Source organism: Poeciliopsis prolifica, unplaced genomic scaffold (genome assembly GCF_027474105.1).
Source record: "Poeciliopsis prolifica strain line A6 unplaced genomic scaffold, Auburn_PproV2 SCAFFOLD191, whole genome shotgun sequence".
NCBI classification, from domain to species: domain Eukaryota; kingdom Metazoa; phylum Chordata; class Actinopteri; order Cyprinodontiformes; family Poeciliidae; genus Poeciliopsis; species Poeciliopsis prolifica.
Genome location: NW_026562566.1, coordinates 220,001 through 234,777, shown reverse-complemented (window position 1 = coordinate 234,777; position 14,777 = coordinate 220,001). Strand labels below are relative to the sequence as shown.

Genomic DNA, 14,777 nt, shown 5'->3' with positions numbered 1-14,777 from the left:
GGACCAAAGGGTTGATTGGTTCTGTTGGGGGTCAGCAGCAGATCCAGTCCGGTCTGGTCCGGATAAAGTCCATCAGCTGAATGTGACCCAGACTGACGGAAACCCGAAGGTCAGCACTGCTGGCTAACGCTAAAGCACCAGGATGATATTTAGTAAAAGCTAATGCTAGAGTGCTAAAGTAGTGACATCATTGTAGTCATGTGACGTTCAGGAACAAATCCTCTGAGCGGGATCTGCTGAGGGCTCACAGCAGCAGTGAAGATGAGGAAGGTGGCTGCCTTCGTCCTTGGTTATTGTTTACTCTTAATTTTAGTGGAGTTTCATTTTCTGTTATTCGTTTCTATTTTGAAAAATGCTGACATTGCACAAAATCCCCATAGAGCAACATGGGAATTTCAGATTTTAGTTTTGGTGTTATACACGTCATTCATGAAAATATATTTAGTACACTATACAACAAACAAACTTCTGTCCCTTCAAAATAAGAGTCTGAATATTGTCCAACAGTTTTGAAGATTTCTCAGCAGTTGATGAGACATTTTCAAAAATTCGAACAGGGTTAGCTAAGCGTGCAAAATGTTTTCAAAGTTATCACAATGTGCAAATCTGTTAGCAGATTAGTGTGAACAGTGTGAACAAACTCCAGTGGTGTTTGAAGTTCTGGTAACAGAAACAGGACAGATTTGATTCTGATTGGCCCTTCAGTCAGTTAGCTAAGCCGCTAAGCTAGATATTAGCTCTGCTAGCATTACTGGAAGTTCAGCTCGAACCAAACCTGAAACCGGTTGGTTCAGGTTTGGTTCTGACCCGGTCTCTGTCTGTGTCTCTGCAGTCATGGATCAGTGAAGCGGATCTTCATCGGACCCGCAGCACCTCCTCTTCCTCTCTTGCTCCACCATGCTCCCCTCCTCTCTCTCTCTCCTCTTCCGCTCCTCCTGCTCCTCTTCCTCCTCCCGTCCCTCCTCTTCCTCCCGGCCCCGTCCTCCCTGGCGTCGGGCCGGGCCGAGTACAGGGCGCCCGACGCGTCCTTCACCCACCTGGCGGTTTGCACCGACGGACGGGCGAGGTTTTCGTGGGCGCCGTGAACCGGGTGGTGAAGCTGAGCGCCGCCCTGCTGGAGCTGAAGAGTCATGTGACCGGCCCGGTGGAGGACAACGCCCGCTGCTACCCGCCCCCCAGCGTCCGCGCCTGCGCCCACCGGTCGGTCCCCGATCCGTCCGCGCCGACTCCGGCCTGCCTCGCCCTCTGACCTCTGACCTCTCTGCCCCCAGGCTGGAGAGCACGGACAACGTGAACAAGCTGCTGCTGGTGGATTATACTGGGAGCAGACTGGTGGCCTGCGGCTCCATCTGGGCAGGGCGTCTGCCAGTTCCTGCGGCTCGACGACCTCTTCAAGCTGGGAGAGCCGCATCACCGCAAGGAGCATTACCTGTCCGGCGCCAAGGAGCCCGACGGCATGGCAGGTAGGGGACTGGGGGCCTGGGCCTGGGAAACCAGGCCTTTGAATCCAAACCAGCAACCTTTCAGAATGACGCCGATATCGTGAACTCTTCTCTTGAGATGGGAGTTTCAACGGTCAAACATTTACTTCCTGTCGCTGAGCTGCAGCCGTATCCCTGCGCCTCCTCCTGAGCAGCCGGGTCGGCCTTCCCGGACGCCCGGAGGTTCTCTAACTCCTTTTCCTCTCTCTCTGCAGGCGTGGTCGTCGGGGAAGATGATTGGACGGCGGAGTCCAGGAAGAAGAAGCCGGTGAAAGGCAGCAGCCGGCTGTTCATCGGCGCCGCCATCGACGGGAAGTCGGAGTACTTCCCCACGCTGTCGAGCAGGAAGCTGGTGGCCGACGAGGAGAACAACGACATGTTCTCGCTGGTCTACCAGGACGAATTTGTGTCGTCGCAGATCAAGATCCCGTCGGACACGCTGTCCACCTACCCGGCCTTCGACATCTACTACGTGTACGGCTTCTCCAGCCGGACCTACGTCTACTTCCTGACGCTGCAGCTGGACACCCAGCTGACCCAGATGGAGGCCGGCGGGGAGAAGTTCTTCACCTCCAAGATTGTGAGGATGTGCTCCAACGACACCGAGTTCTACTCGTACGTGGAGTTTCCTCTGGGCTGCACCAAGGACGGCGTGGAGTACCGGCTGGTCCAGGCCGCCTACAGGCAGAAGCCGGGCCGGCGGCTGGCCCAGGCGCTCGGCCTGGGTCCGGACGACGACGTTCTGTTTGTGGTCTTCTCGCAGGTGAGCTCCTCGCGTCTCTTCCTGTGCTGCTGCGCCGCGGTGCGGGCGTGGAACCGGCAACTCTGACCGGACCGCCGTTTCTGTGTCTAGGGTCAGAAGAACCGCTCCAACCCGCCCAGAGAGACGGTGCTGTGTCTGTTCACCCTGCATGACATCAACCTGGCCATGAGGGAGCGCATCAGCTCCTGTTACCGCGGAGAGGGACACCTTACGCTGCCGTGGTTACTCAACAAAGAGCTGCGCTGCATCCACACTGTGAGTCGGCGGCAGAACGCGTCACTGAGGTCAAAAACGTTTTGGCAAAGTTTCCTTTTTGCGTAAATTTGATGCTCTAAGGGATTGTTTCCTGTTTGCCATCGTTTCTGGCCTGATGCAGCAACACGCCGCCTCCATCGTGCGCTGGCGTTCGTCTCAGCTTCGGGGTCTGATGGCGGTGTTCTCTGAGTCCAATCAGATTCCCAGATTGTTCCGGATCCGCTCCGCAGGGTTCTGAACTCGGCTCCTTTGTAGGATAGGAATGAAGAACGGAGCAGAGGGAAACGTGTTCAGTGTGAGCTGCAGTGGGGTCATTTCAGGTCGGGGTAGACGATGTTCGTATTCACGGCGGTAATGGCCTGCAGTCGTTACCATGGCAACCGGGCAGGGAGCCTTGGCAGGAGCGGCGATCTGGGCCGGCCCGGTTCGGGGGCGCAATGGGGGAAGCAGAACCGGCCAATCAGCCTCACGCTGATGAAAGCCATAAAACATCAGGACTGGGCTGAGCGCTGGAGGGTGGGGCCCTGGGGGGGGGGGGGGCTCTGGGGGGGGGGGGGGGGGGCTGGAGAGGGGGGAGGGCCAGGGGGGAGGGGACCGGGGGGGGGGGGGGGGGGGCGCAAGGCCCATCTGACCCGCTTCCTTTATCAGCAGCAGCAGGGTGTGTGAATGTGACAGGCCCATTCTTCACTAAGCGTCTGCAGCACCTTGCTGTGGTGTGTGTGTGTGTGTGTGTGTCTGTGTGTGTGTGTGTGTGTCTGGTGTGTGTGTGTGTGTCTGGTGTGTGTGTGTGTGTGTGTCTGGTGTGTGTGTGTGTGTGTGTGTGTGTGTGTGTCTAGTGTGTGTGTGTGTGTCTGGTGTGTGTGTGTGTGTGTGTCTGGTGTGTGTGTGTGTGTGTGTGTGTCTGTGTGTGTGTGTGTGTGTGTGTGTGTGGGTTTGGGTTTGGGTTCAGCCGGTGAGGAGCTTTCAGTTCTCCTGGCGGTCTCGCATCACGCTGCTTTTATACTGTTTTATTAATAGTTTTAGTTTGATTTTTCCGGTTACACGAAGCTACAGCCATGTCAAATGCTTTGTCCACTTAGTTAAAGACAGATCTGAAAATCTCGTCCCATAAACTCAGGCGACCAGAACAGTTTCTGTGACTGTATTAAAACTGGACAGATAGAAATGTTAGAGCTGCTAGAGCTCTAACATTTCTGTTAACGTTTTAGCGGTTCATTGAATTAAATCTGTTTGTTGCTCCTCTCTGCAGTGCAGCAGGTTGAACTCATCCTGCAGGGCCGGTCCAAGGCTGCATGAGGCCCGGGGCAGAGCCTGACTTTGGGCCCCTCTTGCTGCTAGAACATCAGAACCTCTAGCAGCTTCTGTTGGATTTAATCTGGGAGATTAAGTAGATTAACTACAGTTATTCATTTGTATTTGTGAACAAACGGCTCAAACTCAAAGATTAACCTCGCAGCATCAGATTGTTGCTATGGTCACAATCTAACTGTGGATGTTGCTCTTTGAAGTTTTACAAAGTAAACTTGCCAGCTCCTTAAAATCTTATATTAAATGTTAAACAATTTAAAATATTTTACTTTATGCTGAAACCATTAAATCAACTTTAGTAGCATTTATAATCTCAATAAACAAATGTTCCATTTATACATCTGTGGTTTTGTTCAAATATGATCATTATGGCCCCTGAAGCCCGGGGGCCGAGGGACCCGCTGCCTTCATGTGGATTAAACACAAGTGCAAATAATTAATATTCATTTTAATTGCATTTTTTGATTTGCTGTTTTTCAGACTAGTTGTGGTTTAAATAGTTTCAGTGGAGATGTTTTCCTGTAACATCCAGTAATATTTTTACATTTCCTGTCTAATCAACATCTTTCATACAAAAACACGGCTGATCGCTGATGTAAAAACTAATTGTGGGTTCCTTCAAGCTTTAAAAACTTATCATAACATCTGCAACCTATTTTCATTGATATCAATAAATATAGAGACTGTAAGTGAAATAAATGAACAGTCAGACATCATGAGATGAAACTGAGTGGATGGGACCTTAAAGCAGCTGCTGTAGCTTCTGGATTTATTCTTATTTTAATGTGTTTCTGGTTGAACTGAGGAAGTTACTGAAGGTTTTCTGTGGAAGAAGAAGAGCTGTTGCTAAGGTTCAGTTTCCTGTGTGGTGCGGCGCGGCTTTAACTCGGTAATGACAGGGTGTTAGCCGACCTCGACTGGATCTGCACAGCCTTTAATAACTTGTCTCCTCCCTGCTTCATTCTTTCTGAACTGTGGAAGGAAACCTGAAATTTTCCAGGAATATCATCAGCCTGTTCCTGACATGGAGCTCCAGCTCCGCCTGCAGAGAAGCAGAACATCTCTGGACGATGGCTTAGAAAAGATGGACTTTGCTTCACTGTTTGACTTGTGAACATGAAGCTGCACAGACCTGGAGGTTCCTGGAGCTCCACTGGTTCCTGATGTTTCACGCAGTCGCTTCATATTTAAACTGATGTTTGTGCTAAAATCAGCCTGGCGTTCACAGAGACTGCTGGACTTCTGGAAAAGTGAGACAGAAATCCTCTGAAATCAAAAACTTAAACATTTAACTTTGGACATGGAAAACATTTAAAATATTCAAAAATAAATAAACAAAAACGGAAACAACAATAATTAAAACAGATTATGAAGTTTGTGTCACCAAACTTTGGTTTTAAAAACATATCATTCAGCCAGAACAGGGAAAACAAGCAAAAGGAGCAGGTAGTGCAAACTCACTTTGAGCAGCTTTTCAAAATGGCAGCTATTGATTATAAAATGGGAACATTGCTTTAAGGGTTCGGATCACCCTAACCCTACTCTTAATTGTGGATCTTGTTTTAATTTGTCATGCCATTGATTGATTTATTGGTTATGGTGGCAGGTGGGGGAGGGTCTCTCAGCCTCATGGACGCCACCATGACTCCTCCTAACATCTGATCCTGGTTTCGCCGTCTTTATGTCTCCACAGCCAAAGCAGATCGGGGATGATTTCTGCGGCTTGGTGCTGAACCAGCCGCTGGGAGGCCTGAGAGTGATTGAAGGACAGCCGCTCTACGAGGACCGGACCGAGGGCATGGGCGCCGTGGCCGCCTACACCTATGGAGACGACACCGTGGTGTTCGTGGGAACTCGAAGCGGACAGCTGAAGAAGGTAGGAGGCATGGAGGGGACGAAGCCGAATTAATGTCTTCCTGGTGCATTTAGACTTGTCCTGGAGAAATGTCACGTGGTCCTGAGAAACTAGCTGAGGGAGAAGCTAGCCGATTCTCGCGGACAGAGAAGATCCTTCCTTGCTGAACCAGGTTGGGCAGAGCCGATGGTTCCAGGCGGATCGGGTCGGGTGGTTTATCGCGTTGAGCCGGTCGCCGAACCAAGCGGCTCGACGTCTAGGTTGCAGGTCTGTTTCCTCCAACTGCTTCTGAGTCCTGCTCAGACCTCTGATGCTCAGACCCTCAGCAGCTCAGCCAGGTTCTGGTTCTGGTTCAACAGAAAATAGTGACAATATTCGGCTGAGGAAGTTCTGCAGGTTCTGGAACTATGCCAGCAACCTCAGAGGAGCAGCAGTCCGAAAGCCGTTCAGGAGTCCTGCAGAATCTGGATCTGGCTCTGATCAGCCGGGCGGCGCCGCAGCGCGTCTCGGGTTCCTGCGGCCCGGTGGGTCTGGCAGCAGAACAACAACTGTCCTTACACTCTTCCTCCTGGGACGCCTGGGCTTCCTGCCCCTCCCATCCTGTGACATCACCCTGCCTGACCAATCAGCTGTCAGATAAGCCAAAACTACCGGTCCATTTTTCATGTCTCCATGGAAATGGCTCAAAGCCGGTCCCGCTTGCTGCGGCCAGGCTTCTTCTGGCGCTGAGCTGGAGACGAACAGAACCTCAGACAGGACATACGATCGGGCCTGGAGCGGTTCTGATCGGAGCTACAGCTCCCCTCAGAGGCTGGAAGAACCTCTGCAGGTCCAGAACCAGAATCTTTCTCTTCATCATCATCCTTACAGTCATGTAGCCGCTGCGTCCGCTTGCTGTGATTGGTTGGTGTCGCTTTTATAGGTAGAACCTGTGGAGTAGAATCAGCTGAGATCTGAGTCTGTTTTTGTTCTGATCCGAAATCAGGAGCCGGGCTGCAGTTAGAGCCGAAGAAGCCATGAACCCGCTCTGATTGGTGGGATTGCAGCAGAAAGTTGCACACCTGGGCTCTTACACACACACTCACACACGCACACACACACACACACAAACACGCACACACACACACACCCAGACACACTCACACACACCCAGACACACTCACACACACACCCAGACACACTCACACCTGCACACCCAGACACACTCACACTGCACACCCAGACACACTCACACCTGCACACACACACACACCCAGACACACTCACACCTGCACACACACACACAAACAAACACACACACACACTGAACAGGAAGCTGTCTCTGCTCAGCCTCCGTTGAGGACCAGCTGGTGTTTTTGTTTTGATCGTATCTAAATTAGATTAGAGACGATTTACTGTTGCCTTGGCAACAGAGCAATCATCCTTAGCCCACCCTAACCCTGGGTTGACGGGTCCAGTCCAAGTTTTTGTCGGTTCTGTAAAAATCCAGCACTGAGGCAGGAAACGTCCTTCTGCAAATAAACAAGAGAATGAAAAATAAACACGGGAGAAGAAGCTGTTCCTGTGTGGTTCTGGTTCTGTTGGACCTGCTGCTGTTCATTGTTTTGTTGCATCCGATGACAAAAAGAAGTGTTGATGTTCTCCAGGTCTGCTAACCCAGCAGTTTATCTGAATGGCTTCATTCCTTGAATCTGGCAGAGGAACAGATTCGAGTCCAGACTTCAGCTCCAATTCGCCTCCCAGGATCCTAAAGGACTCTGGGAGCTGCAGGTCCAAGCCTAGAACAAACTTTGACTAAACCTTGAATAAATCTTGAATAAACCTTAAATGAACTTTGAATGTGTTGAAAATAAATGTACTTGAGTAAAATAGCACTTAAGAAGTTTCTGTCCAAGAAGTAGAAAGTAGAAAGAAGTAGAAAGAAAGTCATTGGGTAATATGCCAAAATAACCATTTTATCAGATAAATACTAAGTAACATCTGATTTAATATTTTTAAATTATGTCATCAGTAAAAAAACCAAAGTTATGTTAAGTTTGGTACTGCAAAGACTAAACTGAAAAGTGTTTCGTAATGTTATTTTTACTGTCCACCTGAATGCTGTGATGTGAAAGAGGCTCCCAGATATTTTGAATTTGAATCATGTGGATTGGATTTAGAGCTAGCTTTACTTGTAATTTCTATACAATAAAACTTCTCAGATCTACATAGATAGAAAGATCTATATAAAAATATTGCCCATGTTTTGGTCCCATACTGGTAGGACTGGTACCGGTTCTCACTCTGCACTGAAAGCTCCAGCCGTCCTGATGGACGTTGTTTCTCAGACGGCCGGTGTTAGGAGTGAACAGATGCTTTTGATCCGTTTCCTGTTTTGGTTAGCGTAAACCTGAAGTCCTGGCAGCTGCATCTCACTCTGCTGTTAAATCGTTAATGCTGCCTAAAAAGGCGAGCGAGTGGCTCATCTCTGCAGGGTGGAAGATCTTTGTCTCATCATCTGTCCCTGTAAGCGTCTCTGCTCTTAGCTAATGCCTCTGGAGCTGTCAGTGTGCGCCGCAGTGATTTACTCTGTTTACCTGACTGTTTGACCCCCCAGTGTGTGTGTGTGTGTGTGTGTGTGTGTGTGTGTGTGTGTGTGTGTGTGTGTGTGTGTGTGTGTGTGTGTGTGTGTGTGTGTGTGTGTGTGTGTGTGTGTGTGTGTGTGGCTGGCTGTCAGGCTCTTTCTGCTGCGGTTCTGTTTGTGTATGTTTCCAGTAATTATTTAATGCAGTGGCTTGTTACTCTGTTTTCCTTTTTTGCTGCAGCTGCCACAGTAATAAATAGAGGCGTTTTTGAAGCAACCTTTAAACGCCTACATATGTGTGTGTGTGTGTGTAGTCATATTATTCATTAGGGCCTTTTCTGCTAGTATCAGTTAACTCCTGAAGGCAGCTGAGCCTTTGGGACCAGAGGAGAAACTTGATGTTTATGTAGCAAAGTCCCATTTCTGGAGGGTACTAGTTAGGCCCAGATGGAGTTCCTGAAATGAGTGGAAGTCAGTAATATTATGGTTTATTATTATTTATTATGGTTTGAGATACAACTGTGAGTGTGTGTGTGTGTGTGTTCGTGTGTGCGTGTGTGTGTGTTCGTGCGTCTGTGTACTTGTAAATACACCTGTTCGGAGATCGCAGTCATTAAAGGTAATATGAGGACTCTTGTGGATACAGGGACATTTTTATTCAACCTGGTTTAGTTCTGGATGTGAATCACTAAAGATTGAATTTTGTTTTTTAGTCTAATTATCTGATAATAACCAGATAATTAGACTCAACTGGTGAAGAACATTTTAAGTTCTTCACCAGTTAAGTGAAGAACTCAACTGGTGAGTTGAATATTCTAGAATTTCTTTCTAGAAAGAAATGTATTCTTTCTAAAAAAGAAGGAACACAATGCACCAATCTGAAGGTTGAAGAAGCTGAAGTACAGATTAAAAATTATAAATATGTTTGTCATTGATGCAGTCAAGTTACAATCTTTCCATCTGCTTCCAAAAGTTTTTTTACAGCCACATGCAGGTAAAAGTGACTGTGGTTCAATCCTGAAGTCAAGCTTTCTGTTATCTTTTCTTCCCCACATGAAGCAAACGTTTAGTCAAATGATGTAATATTTTTTAATTTAACAGCTTTTAAGACCCAACTCACTCACTGTGACTACCTACAGATTTCACATGGCTGTTATTGGAAAGTGTCACCATATCTGGCTACTTAAATGAATTTTTTTTATCTATAAACAGATTGCTGAATAACTCAGACACGGATGTTTTTAAAAGATTTGCTTCCTTTTTGTCTTTACATGTAAATATTTTTGGTGAATGAAGCAGTTGAGCGTTATGGATGAAAGAAGATGCATAGAAATGTTCATGGTTTGTTTTCCATCCGAGTGCCACCATGTCGCCTGCTTCCTGTCCTGCAGCTGCTGTTATCACCGTAACACAGATCAAGCTGGCTGCTGCTGGAGGCGGTTTCCTAACATACTTATTTGGTTAAATTGTTTAAATCAGACTAAATCTCTGAAATATTGTCCAGAGTAGGGAAGCCTACCAGCGAAATGCTTGGTGCTTGCTATGGATGTGATCATCCTCCTGTTTCACCTTGGGAAATGACTTCATCTCTTTCTGTCCCCCGCATAGCGGCCCCTCCCCCTCTCCCAGACCCCTTGCTCTTATTATTGACTTTGTTTTAGAGATAAATCCATAAAGACGGTCTCCTAGGAGGCATTTTAGCTTCACGTTAGACACAAATAGTCACATTAAAACCATGTGGCCTGGATGGAAAGACTGCAGGTGGTTGTTAAACCTGTGAGAGATTTAAACGGCCACGCCCGATAAATCAGAGCATGTGTAGAAAACCGCTGCAGAGTGTCATAGCATTCACCTTCAGTCTCCAAATTTCACTCATTCACTTCCTGTTGAGAAATTCCCCACAGAATCCCCACCGGCAGAAATCCTTTGGAAGCAAAGAGTGGCGTGTGGGTATGTGTGTTTGTAATACATTGTGGGGACCATTTTTCTGACACATACTATGGTGGGGGGACCTACTGCTCCTTGTGGGACCAAAGCCTCATCCCTATGAGGGGAAACACTGTTTTTGCATCAGGGGTCAGATTTAGGACTAAGGTGTGAATTCAGTTTTGGTTAGGGTTAGGATACAAGTTAGGTTTAGGCTGTAGAAATGAATGGAAGTCGATGGAAAGTCCCCACAAAAGATAGCTACATCAAACAGGTAGCTGTGGGTGTGTGCGTGACCTCTGGTGTCACAGCAATTCAAGCAAATCTTTAATTAGTTCTTCATAATTACTGAAATGTGGAAATTGGATTTTAATGGTGGATTATTTCCAGGTTAGTTTTGCAGAAAAATTAATTGAAAAACAAAAACCAGGACATTTCAGCTGATTTAAAGTATAAAACTGTTTTTTGTGTAAGTCTGAATGAAAAACTGTGTGTATTTAAATTATATCTGTTAAATGACTAATGATTCCTGTCAGCCTCCTTCTGGTATCACTGACTTCTTTAGTTACTTTATTAGTAGCAAAGCAGTTTTTTATTGCAATACTTTTTTGAACACATTTAGCTAAGAATCCATGTAAAACTACTATGTTATTATTTACGTGCATATATATTTACTAATGAGTTCATTAAATTGTTTGGGAAGTTAATTGGGACTGAAATGGTTTCAAGTCAAACTAAACTGTTCTGAAGAGCAGCAGGATATTAGAAAATCATGTGATATTTATCATCATGTTGAATTTTTAAAGACATGTGACTTGCGGTAAATAGATGTGCTGTTTCCCTTCAGAGAGCCTGAATGTACATCTACATGATTATCTGATATTTACTCCAGTCTAAGACTTTCTGTATGATGAAAGTCTTGTGATTTTTCAGGCTTACTGTTGCCATATTCTCATACAGCCATAGGCGTAAATCCCAGGAGAGCTTGGGGGGCCAGACCCCTCTCCCCTAAACTTGGAAAAGTCTAGAATCCCCTCCCCCCAAAAAAAAAAATTATCAAAGAAATGTTTGCATGTACATAATATCAATATGAAGAGGCAAAATAAGAATACATTTTTAAGTCCCCCCTCACTTTATTAGAACAATGGTTCAGTCCAAAGTGCAGGAGGAGCAACAGCAGCACTGAACGGCTCAGGCTCCGTTAGAGCCACTGAAGTGAGAAGCTAGCTGTTAGCTGTGGCTCTTCAGCTCAAATAAATACCCTCCAGTAAATAAATACTTATAGCAAAAGACATGAAACACATTTATTACTTTCACTTCTCAGTGGGAAGAAACGCATTAACAATAAAAATCAAACTGCAGTTCATTATTTCATTACATGGGGCTGAATCATGATAAGCTGCCTCATTAGCAAACTGCGTTCATAGCTTTTTTTGTTAAAGGTAGTAAACATTTCATTCATATTTAATTCTTTAACTTTTATTTAATTAGAAGAGTTTGAAACGGGATGGAAGAGCTGAGCAAGTGACCGACAGCTCAGTGTGGGAGCCAAGAACAGAAGAGAGAACAAAGAAATTTACAAAAAATTATGCCTGGGGCGAGCTGTGGTGGCGCAGGGGTTAGCACGCCCCACGTTTGGAGGCCTCAGTCCTCAATGTGGACGTCGCAATCTTTGCCGCATGTCTTCCCCTCTCCTCGCCTTCTTTCCTGTCTACTGTCAAAAATACGAGGCGCGAGCGCCGCAAAGCTCTTCGGAGAAAAAAAATGATAAAAAAAAAGCTAAGCCTTTATTAGTCGCTGTCTTCGATGTAAAGTCAATAAAATGTGAATATTTTTCTATATAAATTCTGGTTCTTTAATTGTTACGTTTAACTGCTGGATCCTGCTTTCAGGATCCAGCAGCATTTCCATCTGCCTGCTGGTTCTCTGTCATCCAGGATATTACAAACATAAAGAAACTTAAGTTATAATTTAAATAGGCCATAACTTGTGTTGGGAGCCATTTCGATGTCAATGTTTATGAGAAATTTTATTAAGAGGAGTTACTCATTAAAGCTTTTGAATTTAGAACCTTAAATTTAAATGTTTTTGTAAAGGTGTAGCAGAGATTAGATCAGTCAGACTGAACAAAACTCATATAGAAGCAATATTTGAATTTTAGTTTTACTTCTCTGCAGGCTGCTTACTGAGAATAAAACATGTTTGATGTGCATTACTCGTCATTTTTGGTCCTGCAGCTTGAATGTGGTTTAAAAGCTTTTAAAACCATGTTTTACATTCCATTTCAATGGAACCTCGCTGACCCCCCAAAATTGCTCTTGAGAAATGTTTCTGTTTGTGGTCCCCCAATAATGATATGGGATTTATGCCCTTGCATACAGCCTTACTGTCCTTTCCAGTAACTATGTGCAATCTGAAGATGAATAGAGAAATTATCAAATCTGATGAATGCAGTTTTTTGTTCAAGGGTAAAGTTCTTTAAAACTCATCACTAAAAGTTTCTAACATGTCAGTCGATCCTCTGTAGATCGGGAGATCTTTAATATCTCTGAATAATTGGTGCGTAACCTCTGTCAGTTCTGTTGTCTGTTCTTATCGATCTGTCCCTGTGGTTCAGCGCACGTCACTCCCCATCTATCTTCACCGAGGTTCTGCTGTTGCTCCGATTCTCAGAACCGGCTGCGTTTGGTTGCCTGGTCATCAGGCCACAGAGTCACGGTCAGAGCTGCATACAGTCGGCTGTAATCATCTATTGTTTAGTTACTCAGTGGAAAAGCAGGCTGGGTGCTAATACTTTTTGGGGGTTGGGTCCAGGGTGTTGGGTGCTACCTGCTCTAGTGCTCTAGGGGACGGTAGAGCACCCTGCCAGTGGCCTGGCATGTTAAAATGTTAAAAGTTACTATAATTTAGAGCTGCATAATCTGGCATCATAATCTGGAAATGGCAGCGCTTGAGGCCAACAGGCAGCTGCAGGAACGGTGCAATCAAAACGACCAGATCGATGCATCAGGTATAAAGCTAGCTGACTCAGTCTTCACTGTCTCTACTGTCTGTGAAAATAAACGAGGCTCAGGCTGGCAGGGGACATGTAAAGCCTGATGGGCCCGCCAGGCTGATGGCACACCGAGGGAAATGCTGAATACTTTTTGGGCGCTCGTCCATTATGTTTCTGTGTAAATCTGAGCCACAAGTAGAAAACAGGTTTGTTGTGACGTCTTCAGGGTCAGAAACTGGGAGGAGCCAGGAGGCAGGAATATCAGCATCTCATGGAGCGAGGAGGGGAAATCTGGAGAAGCTTGGATCTAACCCTAACCTTCACATGATCAGGAAACTCCAGGAGATCCAGCTCCAAACTGTCCCTGGTGGTAGATCAGGCTGGAGAGAGGACGGAGGATGTCTTCATAAGCCGAAGTCCAGCAGGGTCTCGCTGTCATATTTTCTGATTTGGCCTCTGAACACCACGTGTCACTTCCTGTTTCCTTAATCAGCTCAGCTGTGGGATCTGTCTGATTCCAGCAAACCGGCTCTGAAGCCGATATCCAATCAAAACTTGTCTCCAATTAAGCAAAAGAGCACAGACTGCAGTTGAGCCACTAAAAACCAGTTGGCAATGCTTTGCTTTGATTTGTCCAGACCCTGAGAAAGAAACGACTGGAGGCGTCGTCTAAGCATTTTACATTTGACGCAATCGCCAACGTTTGCAATGTACCGGTTCGACAAAGTGAAGCACACCGGAACTCTTCAAATTTATCAGCTTTCCTTTTTCAGCTCACATAAATCTGATCTCAATCTGTGCCCTCAAAATTACATTTACATGATGAAATGACTCCAAGGGTCTGAAGATGTTTGATAAAAATGACATCATATAATGACAAATCTGAAGAATTCAAACATATAAATGTTTGTCAATAAAGTTATAATTTGATCAAACAAGTGATTTTAGGGGAACTGAAAATCCTGAATATTTTCCTTCTGATAAAAACATTTATGATCTCTAATCTGATTTCTATGTGTTACTGTGAGCTACAATAGAAATTACAGATATCTTTGCTTTTCTTGTTTCAGCCTGGAACAAAATCCTAAATATTTGAACTTCAAATATTCATAAATATCTTTAAAAATTCACAAATATCTTTCAACGTTTTAATATGTGTTTACAAACAGAAATAATGTTGGAGGAAAATTGTGATAGATATTGCTGATATTAAAGCTAAAGAGGACAACAATATGTAAAAATGATAAATGAAGAGCTGATTCATTCGGAGGTGGTGTGAGTGCAGACCTTCAGCCGGTTGATTATTATTCGATTGCCATGGAGACGATGGAGCGAATCATGCGGCTCCCTGGAGAGTCTCCATGGTATAGTCTCTAATTTCTGCATGGTGACAACAATGGCTGACTGTTTTTCAGTGGATTCAGTGGATCCGCTAAATCCAGAGGATCCGGTGAATCCAGTGGATCTGGTGAATCCAGTGGATCCGGTGAATCCAGTGGATCCGGTGAATCCAGTGGATCCGGTGAATCCAGTGGATCCGGTGAATCCAGTGGATCCGGTGAATCCAGTGGTGTCATTTCCATTTTGTTTGTATTTCCTCTAATTCATGTAAAGGTCTCTGAATTGCCTTG

The 14,777-nt window shown here is 45.7% G+C and overlaps 1 pseudogene; it reads left to right on the top strand.

Annotated features, from left to right (window-relative positions):
* Positions 1–897: 897 nt before the first annotated feature.
* Positions 898–14,777, top strand: part of LOC129356753 (plexin A3-like) — a 51,451-nt pseudogene continuing 37,571 nt past the window's right edge.